The sequence below is a fragment of the Scyliorhinus torazame genome, chromosome 8, assembly GCF_047496885.1.
Source record: "Scyliorhinus torazame isolate Kashiwa2021f chromosome 8, sScyTor2.1, whole genome shotgun sequence".
In the NCBI taxonomy this organism is placed as follows: domain Eukaryota; kingdom Metazoa; phylum Chordata; class Chondrichthyes; order Carcharhiniformes; family Scyliorhinidae; genus Scyliorhinus; species Scyliorhinus torazame.
Window position 1 is genome coordinate 118,733,362 of NC_092714.1, and position 10,922 is coordinate 118,744,283.

Here is a 10,922-nt window from a genome sequence, read left to right on the forward strand (position 1 = left end):
CGAACAGAAACCGAGGCAACACCGTCATTTTCACTGTCTGCACCCGCCCAGCCAGCGACAGCCGCAGCACATCCCACTTCTTAAAATCCACCTTCATCAGCTCCACCAGTTGAGGCAACTTCAGTTTGTGCAGCTGTGCCCAACTTCGTACCACCTGGATACCCAAATACCTGAAACTAACCCCCACCAGCCTAAATGACAACTGCCCCATCCTCTTTTTTCCTGCCCTCTGGCATTAATCGGGAACACCTCACTCTTTCCCGTGTTCAATTTATATCCTGAAAACTGGCAGTACAACCCACACTGCTCCGGGTCCTTATCCTTCTTTAAAATCAGGGAGATGGAAGCCTGCGACAGTGTACGGGGGCGTTCCCCCTCCCCCTCTCCCTCGCTTCATTACATGTCCTCACCAGCAGTGGCCCCAGGTCCGCCCCAAACTTTTTATAAAACTCTACAGGGAACCCATCCGCCCCCCGGGGCCTTACCTGCCTGCATCGCGTCCATACCATCCATCACTTCTCTCAGCCCAATTGGGGCCCCCAGCCCCTGAACCAACCATTTCTACCCTTTGGGAAACTCCAACCCATTCAGGAACCGCTGCATCCCCTCCTCTCCGGTCGGGAGCTCTGAATCGTAGAACCTCCTATTAAAAGCCTCAAACACCCCATTCATCCATCACCACATTACCATTATCATTCCTGACTCTAACAATCTCCATTGCCGTCTCCTGCTTCCTCAACTGATGACAAAGAAGAACAAAGAAAAGTACAGGAACAGGCCCGTCGGCCCTCCAAGCCTGTGCCGACCATGCTGCCCGTCTAAACTAAAATCGTCTACATTTCCTGGGTTCGTATCCCTCGATTCCCATCCTATTCATGTATTTGTCAAGTAGCCCCTTAAATGTCACTATCGTCCCTGCTTCCACCACCTCCTCCGGCAGCGAGTTCCAGGCACCCACTACCCTCTGTGTAAAAAACTTGCCTCGTACATCTCCTCTAAACCTTGCCCCTCACACCTTAAACCTATGCTCCCTAGTAATTGACCTCTCTACCCTGGGAAAAAGCCTCTCAACTTCCACTCTGTCTATGCCCCTCATAATTTTGTAGACCTCTATCAGGTCGCCCCTCAACCTCCGTCGTTCCAGTGAGAACAAACCGAGTTTTTTCAACCGCTCCTCATAGCTAATGCCCTCCATACCAGGCAATATCCTAGTAAATCTCTTCTGCACACTCTCTAAAGCCTCCACATCCTTCTGGTAGTGTGGCAACCAGAATTGAACACTATACTCCAAGTGTGGCATAACTAAGGTTCTATACAGCTGCAACATGACTTGCCAATTCTTATACTCAATGCCCCAGCCAATGAAGGCAAGCATGCCGTATGCCTTCTTGACTACCTTCTCCACCTGTGTTGCCCCTTTCAGTGACCTGTGGACCTGTACACCTAGATCTCTCTGACTGTCAATACTCTTGAGGGTTCTACCATTCACTGTATATACCCTACCTGCATTAGACCTTCCAAAATGCATTACCTCACATTTGTCTGGATTAAACTCCATCTGCCATCTCTCCACCCAAATCGCCAAATGATCTAAATCCTGCTGTATCCTCTGACAGTCCTCATCGCTATCCGCAATTCCACCAACCTTTGTGTCGTCTGCAAACTTACTAATCAGACCAGTTACATTTTCCTCCAAATCATTTATGTTTATTACGAACAGCAAAGGTCCCAGCACTGATCCCTGTGGAACACCACTTGTCACAGCCCTCCAATCAGAAAAGCACCCGTCCATTGCTACTCTCTGCCTTCTATGACCTAGCCAGTCTGTATCCATCTTGCCAGCTCACCCCTGATCCCGTGTGACTTCACCTTTTGTACCAGTCTGCCATGAGGGACCTTGTCAAAGGCCTTACTGAAGTCCATATAGACAACATCCACTGCCCTACCTGCATCAATCATCTTTGTGACCTCTTCGAAAAACTCGATCAAGTTAGTGAGACACGACCTCCCCTTCACAAAACCATGTTGCCTCTCGCTAATACATCCATTTGCTTCCAAATGGGAGTAGATCCTGTCTCGAAGAAGTCTCTCCAGTAATTTCCCTACCACTGACGTAGTTCCCTAGATTATCCTTGCTACCCTTCTTAAACAAAGGAACAACATTGGCTATTCTCCAGTCCTCTGGGACATCACCTGAAGACAGTGAGGATCCAAAGATTTCTGTCAAGGCCTCAGCAATTTCCTCTCTAGCCTCCTTCAGTATTCTGGGGTAGATCCCATCAGGCCCTGGGGACTTATCTACCGTAATATTTTTCAAGACACCCAACACCTCGTCTTTTGGGATCTCAATGTGACCCAGGTTATCGACACACCCTTCTCCAGACTCAACATCTACCAATTCCTTCTCTTTGGTGAATACTGATGCAAAGTATTCATTTAGTACCTCGCCAATTTCCTCTGGCTCCACACATAGATTCCCTTGCCTATCCTCCAGTGGGCCAACCCTAGCTACCCGCTTGCTTTTTATGTACATGTAAAAAGCCTTGGGATTTTCCTTAACCCTATTTGCCAATGACTTTTCGTGACCCCTTTTAGCCCTCCTGACTCCTTGCTTAAGTTCCTTCCTACTTTCCTCATATTCCACACAGGCTTTGTCTGTTCACAGCCTTCTAGCCCTGACAAATGCCTCCTTTTTCTTTTTGACGAGGCCTGCAATAGCTCTCGTTATCCAAGGTTCCCGAAATTTGCCGTATTTATCCTTCTTCCAAACAGGAACATGCCGGTCCTGAATTCCTTTCAACTGACACTTGAAAGCCTCCCACATGTCAGATGTTGATTTGCCCTCAAACATCCGCCCCCAATCTAGGTTCTCCAGTTCCTGCCTAATATTGTTATAATTAGCCTTCCCCCAATTTAGCACATTCACCCTAGGACCACACTTATCCTTGTCCACCAGCACTTTAAAACTTACTGAATTGTGGTCACTGTTCCCGAAATGCTCCCCTACTGAAACTTCTACCACCTGGCCGGGCTCATTCCCCAATATCAGATCCAGTACCGCCCCTTCCCTAGTTGGACTGTCTACATATTGTTTTCAGAAGCCCTCCTGGATGCTCCTTACAAACTCTGCCCCGTCCAAGCCCCAAGCACTAAGTGAGTCCCAGTCAATATTGGGGAAGTTGAAGTCTCCCATCACAACAACCCTGTTGCTTTTACTCCATTCCAAAATCTGTCTACCTGTCTGTTCCTCTATCTCCCCCTGGCTGTTGGGAGGCCTGTAGTAAACCCCCAACATTGTGACTGCACCCGTCTTATTCCTGATCTCTACACATATAGCCTCGCTGCCCTCTGAGGTGTCCTCCCGTAGTGCAGCTGTGATATTCTCCCAAACCAGTAGCGCAACTCTACCACCCCTTTTACATCCCCCTCTATCCCACCTGAAACATCTAAATCCTGGAACGTTTAGTTGCCAATCCTGTCCTTCCCTCAACCAGGTCTCTGTAATGGCAACAACATCATAGTTCCAAGTACTAATCCAAGCTCCATGTTCATCTGCCTTACCAGTTATACTTCTTGCATTGAAACATATGCACTTCAGGCCACCAGACCCGCTGTTTTCAGCAACACCTCCCTGTCTGCTCTTCCTCAGAACCATACTGGCCGTATTCTCCAGTTCTCCCTCAATGTTTTCATCTTCTAACCTATTGCTCCAGTACCCAACCCCTGCCATACTTGTTTAAACGCTCCCGTGTGACGCTAGCAAACCTTGCGGCTAGGATATTTATGCCTCTCCAGTTTAGATGCAACCCGTCCTTCTTATACAGGTCACACCTGCCCCGGAACAGCTCCCAGTGGTCCAGATAACGGAAACCCTCCCTCCTACACCAGCTGTTTAGCCACGTGTTTAGCTGCTCTATCTTCCTATTTCTAGCCTCACTGGCATGTGGCACAGGGAGTAATCCTGAGATTACAACCTTAGAGGTCCTGTCTTTTAACTTTCTGCCTAGCTCCCTGAACTCCTGCTGCAGCACCTCATGCCCGTTCCTGCCTATGCCGTTAGTACCAATATGTACAATGACCTCTGCTTGTTTGCCCTCCCCCTTCAGGATGCCTGCTACCCATTCTGAGACATCCTGGACCCTGGCACCAGGGAGGCAACATACCATCCTGGAGTCTATTTCACGTCCACAGAAGCGCCTATCTGTGCCCCTGACTATAGAGTCCCCTATGACTATTGCTCTTCTGTGCTTTGACCCTCCCTTCTGAACAACAAAGCCAGCCGTGGTGCCACTGCTCTGGCTGCTGCTGTTTTCCCCTGATAGCCTATTCCCCCCAACAGTATCCAAAGCGGTATGCCTGTTCGAGAGGGCCAACATCCTACTTGCCTTTTCCCCGTATTCATGCACAGCCCTCTGGCCCTCCACAACTGTCCCATAGAAACTATCCTAAACTCCATCTGAAGCCTCTGCCTCTCCTTCAACAACCCCGCCTCCGGCACCTCCGAATATCTCCTGCCCACCCTCAGTATCTCATCCGCGACCCTTGCCCTCTCCTCCAGCTCCGCCTTCTCCTTATACCCCCGGATCATTATAAACTCCCCCCTAACTACCACCTTAAGTGCCTCCCATAGCGTGGCGGCTGTGATCTTCCCCGTTTCGTTCAACACCACGTAGCCCCGAATGGCAGCCCACACGCGCTCACACATCTCCTCATCTGCCAACAACCCCATGTCTAGCCTCCCCCCCGGGAGCCACTACCTCTAACAAAACTACCCAGTGCGGTGCGTGGTCGCAAACCACAATTGCCAAATACTCCGCGCCGACCCCCCCCCCCCCCACCCCCCCCCCCCCCCCCCCCCCCACCCCGCCCCGCAGCGTCTTGTTCATCTCAAAAAAGTCAATCCGGGAGTACAACCGGTGCACATAGGAGAAATATGAAAACTCCTTTGCCGTCGGCCTCCCAAACCTCCAAGGGTGCACATGCCCTCTGCGCTCCATGAATCCCCTCAGCTCTCTCGCCACTGCCGACACCCTCGACGACTTGGGACTCGATTGGTCCTGGCTCGGATCTATGGTCGTATTAAATCTCCTCCATAATAAACCGATGTGAGTCCAAGTCCGGAATCTTCCCTAACACCCACCTCATAAAATCCACATCATCGTAATTTAGGCATAAATATTTACCAGAACGACTGTGGCATCCACTCCAACTTCCCACTAACCATCACATACCTCCCCCACCCAAATTGGCCACAATACTCCCCACTTTGAACGCAACCCTCTTGTTGACCAACACCGCCAGCCCTCGTCTTCATATCCAGCCCTGAATGAAACGCCTGCCCTACCCAACCCTCCCTCAGCCTCGTCTGATCCCCCAACTTCAGGTGTGTTTCCTGCAAAAACACAACGTCCGCCTTCAGACTCCTCAGATGCGTGAACACACACGATCGTTTGACTAGCCCATTCACCCCCCCTCACGTTCCATGTGACCACAACTTGATATTTTTAACCCCAAATGTGTTGCTAAAATGAGATGATTCCTGTGTCTGAATGGTTGATCTGTAACTATGATTTTTCATTGTTGAAAGTATTGTTGTGTGTGACAGGCCAAAAGTCGTATGAATGCCTGAGTTTGACTCTGTTGTCTGACTCATTTTTGTTATTGTGGATGACTGAGACTCATAACATAGAGTCAGAGAGATCACATATCAAGTTAAATGATAACTTGATCCTCTGACTTGGCATTTAATCAAGTTGCTGATATACAAATCTTGGCTTTTTTAAATTTAAGATTTATTGAACAATGAGACAAGGCCATGAGATATTGAAGCAAAATAGGCCATTCAGCCCCTCGGGTCTTCTCTGTCATTCAATTAGATCACGACTGATTTGATCATCGTCAATACTTTCCGGCCTTATCCCATAACCCTTGATTCTCTTTCTGATTAAATATCTGTCTATCTCAGCCTTGAACGTACCTAATGATCCAGCCTCTACAGCTATCTGCGGTAAAGAATTCCATAGATTCATTACCCTCTGGGAGAAGAAATTCCTCCTCATCTCTGTCTTAAATGGGTGACACCTTACTCTGAGATTTTGTCCTCTGGTTCTAGACTATCCCACAAGGGAAATCAACCTCTCAGCATCTAACCTGTCAAGCCCACTGAGAATCCTCTGTGTCTCAATAAGGTCACCTCTCATTCTTCTAAATTACAATGAGTACAGTCCCAACCTACTCAACCTCGCCTCACAGGAAAATCCCTCCATACCCGGGATCAACCTAGTGAACCTTCTCTGAATTGCCTCCAATGCCAATATATCTTACCTTATATAAGGGGAGCAAAATTGTTCACAGTATTCAAGGTGCAAATTGTTGTGTTTTAAGTGCTTAAAATAAACTTCTTCAACTCTGAACCCATAAAAGCAAATAAACCAATCAATAATACACACACTATTATAATCGCAGCACCTTCCAAAACCTACGACTTCTGCCACCTCAAAGGACAAGGCCAGCAAACGCATGGGAATACCATCACCTGGGAGTTACCCTCCAAGCCACACATATCATCCTGAATTGGAAATATATCACCATTACTTCATTGTAGCTGAATCAAAATCCCGAATTCGCTCCCTCGCCCATCATTGTGGGTGTGCCTACACCACATGGAGTGCAACGATTCAAGAAAGCAGCTCACGGGCCATCTTCTCAGGGGCAATTGGGGACGTGCAATAAATGCTGGCCTGGCCAATGATTCCATACCCTGTGAACGAATAAATAGAAAAATAGCCATTTGGACTTCAAGGGCTGAGATTCCAAGACAGAGAGGAACACAACATGGTTTCATCAGAGTGGGCTAGTGAGGGAACACAAGTTCAGGGAGGACAAATCTTGACAGAATCATTGGCTCCTTTCTCTCTCCCCGGATGTGGTCAGACCTGCTGAGATTGTCCAGCATTTTCTATTTATGTTGCAGCAAGGACATCACTGCTCAGTGGAAATGAAGAAACCTCCACTGAAAAGTTACTACCAGGTTTTTGTGGGAAGGGGGAAAGAAAGGGTGGCATGGTGGCACAGTGATTAGCACTGTTGGCTCACAGCTCCAGGGACCTGAGTTCAAATCCAGCCTCGGGTGATTGTGGTGAGTTTGCACTTTCTCTCCATGTCTGCGTGGGTTTCTTCCGGGTGCTCCGGTTTCCTCCCGGAGTCCAAAGATGTGCCGGTTAGGTGGATCGGCCTTGCTAAATTGCCCCTTAGTGTCGAAAAGGTTAGGTGGGGTTACTGGGTTACGGGGATAGGGTGGAGGCATGGGCTTAAGTAGGATGCTCTTTCCAAGGGTCGGTGCAGATTTGATGGGCCGAATGGTCTCCTTCTGCATTGTAAATTGTATGATTCTGTGACTTAATTGTAGTTTAAGAGTGATCGGGCTCTACAAAAGGCCTATCGTCTACTTGGAAATTAAATGCCATGTTTTATCCTGGTAATTTCCAATAATAACCAAAACACTAACTAACTCAAACAATGCTTGAGAGCACTAGGACAGATTGGATGTGATCTGTAGGGGTGAATGCTTTTCTGCCTCTTGTCCACCACTATAATAATAATTTCTATTGTCACAAGTAGGCTTACATTAACACCGCAATGAAGTTACTGTGAAAAGCCCCTAGTTGCCACACTCCAGCGCCTGTTCGGGTACAGAGAGAATTCAGAATGTCCAATTCACCTAACAGCATGTCTTTCGGGACTTGTGGGAGGATACTGGAGCACCCAGAGGAAACTCACACAGACACATGGAGAACATGCAATCTGCACAGTGACCCAAGCTGGGAATAGAACCAGGGACCCTGGCACTGTGAAGCAACAGTGCTAATCACTGTGCCCATACCCAATGACCCTAATGCCCAGTGATATATTTGAGACTTGGATAGCACAGAGGCTGGAGTGCATCATTAACTGTGTAGCTCATGTGACTTAAGTGCCCTTTTCTTTGGTATGTTTTGTTTACTACCCCTCGAAAAAAAGGGGCACTTTTGTTGGATTTCTTTCGTTTTGGGTTTTTCTTACTCGGCCCGCACACATTGTCTCCTGAAGGGTACAATTAAAACAGTGAGTTGGGAAATGAGCGATTGTTTCAACGCGTAACGAAAACGGAACTTGATCCTGCAGCATGCAGAGGGAGGCTGGGGCTGCGGTGACAATGTCATGCTGGTCTCGCTTGAGGTCGCTCTTGGTAAAAGCTCTCGGGCTGCCTGCTGCTGTTGGTAGTGGAGGCAAGGTCTGCTGGGGAGCGAGTTCACAATGCAAATCCTGCCGCGAGAGGCATCTCACAATCCCCTCCCACTATGTAAGCACGCCCAGTTCACTGGCTCTGACAGAAGGGAGAAGCCAAGGAGAGGCAACTTGTGACGCGTCTGCAATTTGCATACAACCCAATATAACAGCTCGGCCCCAAGACAGCGCTCCTCAGTCTTGGGTGAGCTTCGCTCGAGTTGAGAAATTTCTTTGGAAAGTGTGGACGAGCGGTAAGAAGTTTATTAATAATTAAAGCAGCTTGTGTGTCTTCTCAATGGTACGGTTGCAGAAATAGCACGCGAGTACTGTGTGCTTTTTAGCACTGCCCTTCGCTTTTTTGTAGTTGTAAGGAATGTATTGTGAGCGAAACATCCCTGGTCTGCGGGGGGTGACGAGAAGGACAGTATTGTTTGTGGGATGTTAATGGGGGGTGGGGGGGGGAAGTAGATTAAAATGAAGAATTTTTGGGGAACTTAAATCCATGGACGCTATTGAGCCTCTGGAACCGGGGGCGCGCAGTGACTGCGTTGTAAACGTGAATGAAAAGACTTGACTACACTTGAGATCACTATCCGGTTATTTTTTGTACTAAATGGTGCGCTAAGCACAGTGGTGGCTGCTCCCTTGCTGCAATTGGAGACAAGGTGTTCATAAAGTTACGCTTGTGTTCTGATGCAGGTATCTGGGGCTTATACAATGGCTGACAAGGCTAGCAAATCACCAGTAAATAAAGAGTTCCAACAGGAAATCACTACCTTCCCAAAGGACAAACTTAAGGAAACGCTGATAAAAGAATCGAACTTATTGCCGGACGCAAAAAGTAGGTGCAATAAAGATTCTTATTTTCTTCAATGTGCGGGGGACGGGCGTGGTCTCTTGAGCTGCAACAAACAATTGAGAGTGGAAAGATTGCTCTGTGTGGCTTCGGAGAACCAAATGATCAATACCATGTGGTTTCTCTGGCTTTGATGATTAAATAAAATCATTAAATGTACTTTTGGGGAAAGGGGCGTCCTATGCGTTTCCGGCTTGTTTGGGGGAGGGATTTTTAACGTTTCTTTTATCTTCGTGTGTGTGCACTGTTTGTCATAACGTGGCAGTATATCCATCTCTCGGCGCTCCATCCTTTCCTATATTGGTGCGTGTGAGTTTGCTTTTCCGGGTAGAGAAATGGCAAGATCGCTTTTTTGACTAGCTCATCTGCATTCTAATCCCCTCTCTTCCATTTCCAGCAATTGAAGACGAAAAGCAAAGGGCAAAAGAAGAGGCAGCGGCACAAGAGACAGCGGCACAATGATTTTTTTTTTCTGATTTGCACTGTACATTCCACAAGCATTGCCTTCTAGCTATGTATCTCTAAAAACATGGATATTGAGTGAACTGGCTGGCTCCTGCTGAGTCTGTCTCCCCTCCCCTCATTTTTCTTTCACATGCCCCTCCCTTTTTTTGTGAAGGGGAAAATAACTACTGACCATTTTTGACTGGCTTTGTACTTCTGGTGGCAGTAAAGAGCTTGTGTCCAAGAGGAACCCAGGAAAGACTGCATAAACCTTAAATCACCAAATGCCTGTGAATGGAAAGAAGATGCCATGGAATAAATCAACTATTGTAGAGTGCCATTTTGTTTCGAATCTTGGCATGCACATTAACTGATGTTTTTGATATGCAAATAAAGCATTTGAAATCTAACATGACTTTGTTTCTGTTAATGGTAGTGGACTTTCCGACCAGTCACTCCTTCAGGTGGAGGAAGCTGGTGCATAATGCCAACTACAGTGCCCCATAAGTGAGAATTGGAATGCAATCTTAGCTAAAATAATACATAATTAGCATCTCGAGTAAATGCTAAAAGCATACTAAATGCCTTAATCAATATTTGTTTAAATTGGAACAGCTAGTGCCTAACGTATCTTGATACTTGAAATGGCTGTTGGAGAGCCCAAATCAAAGTGACATAAAATGTTCTGCACTGTTCAAACAAGAAACAGAATTTTGGATCAAATGGGTCTGATGTACGGTCAAGACCATCTGTAGTCTCAAATACATCTATTGTGAGCACAAGTTTCTTGTGTTGACAAGCCAGGTTGCACTTATCGTTTCCCACAGATTTTTAAACATCCAATTTATGGGCCTAATAACCACTTTTTTTTTTTTATTGCCTATAAGACTCAATTGCTACAATGGCATTAAACTGACACATGCTGTATCTTGCAGCATATTAAATCAAAGTTCTCTATGCTTAAGATGTAACTTTGTCCTGGAGTATCTATGATTGCATTCCCTTCTAAATATGCTTTGCTTAAATAACTATTGGACTGTAGGAAGCATCAGAGCTGAGCTTATCTTTAACAAGCTATGCAAACAAGCCACACATGCAAATTATGGAGCTGTTTCTCAATGACAAAAGATCTCAAGATTGTAGGTGTCAACATTAATGCCACCCTGGCTGAGCTTGTCTAAAGCAATGCAATTTGTGCAACATGTTTGGTTTTGTTCAATTATGTGGGTCTGAAAGTAGGAATCCTATTGGTTTTTAAGCTGGTTAGTGGAACAGCATTCTGAGGAAACTTCACATGGAGATACACTGAGACCAGTGGAAGAGAACCTTCAATCACAGATGAGCAGTGCATGCA

At 46.8% G+C, this 10,922-nt stretch overlaps 1 long non-coding RNA gene across 1 annotated transcript; it reads left to right on the top strand.

The window, feature by feature from the left end:
• Positions 1–8,363: 8,363 nt before the first annotated feature.
• On the top strand, positions 8,364–9,978 carry LOC140428068 (uncharacterized). The gene is made up of 3 exons (XR_011948690.1): positions 8,364–8,519; positions 8,968–9,109; positions 9,522–9,978. It is a non-coding gene; the product is annotated as an uncharacterized lncRNA (long non-coding RNA).
• The last annotated feature ends 944 nt before the right edge of the window (positions 9,979–10,922 follow it).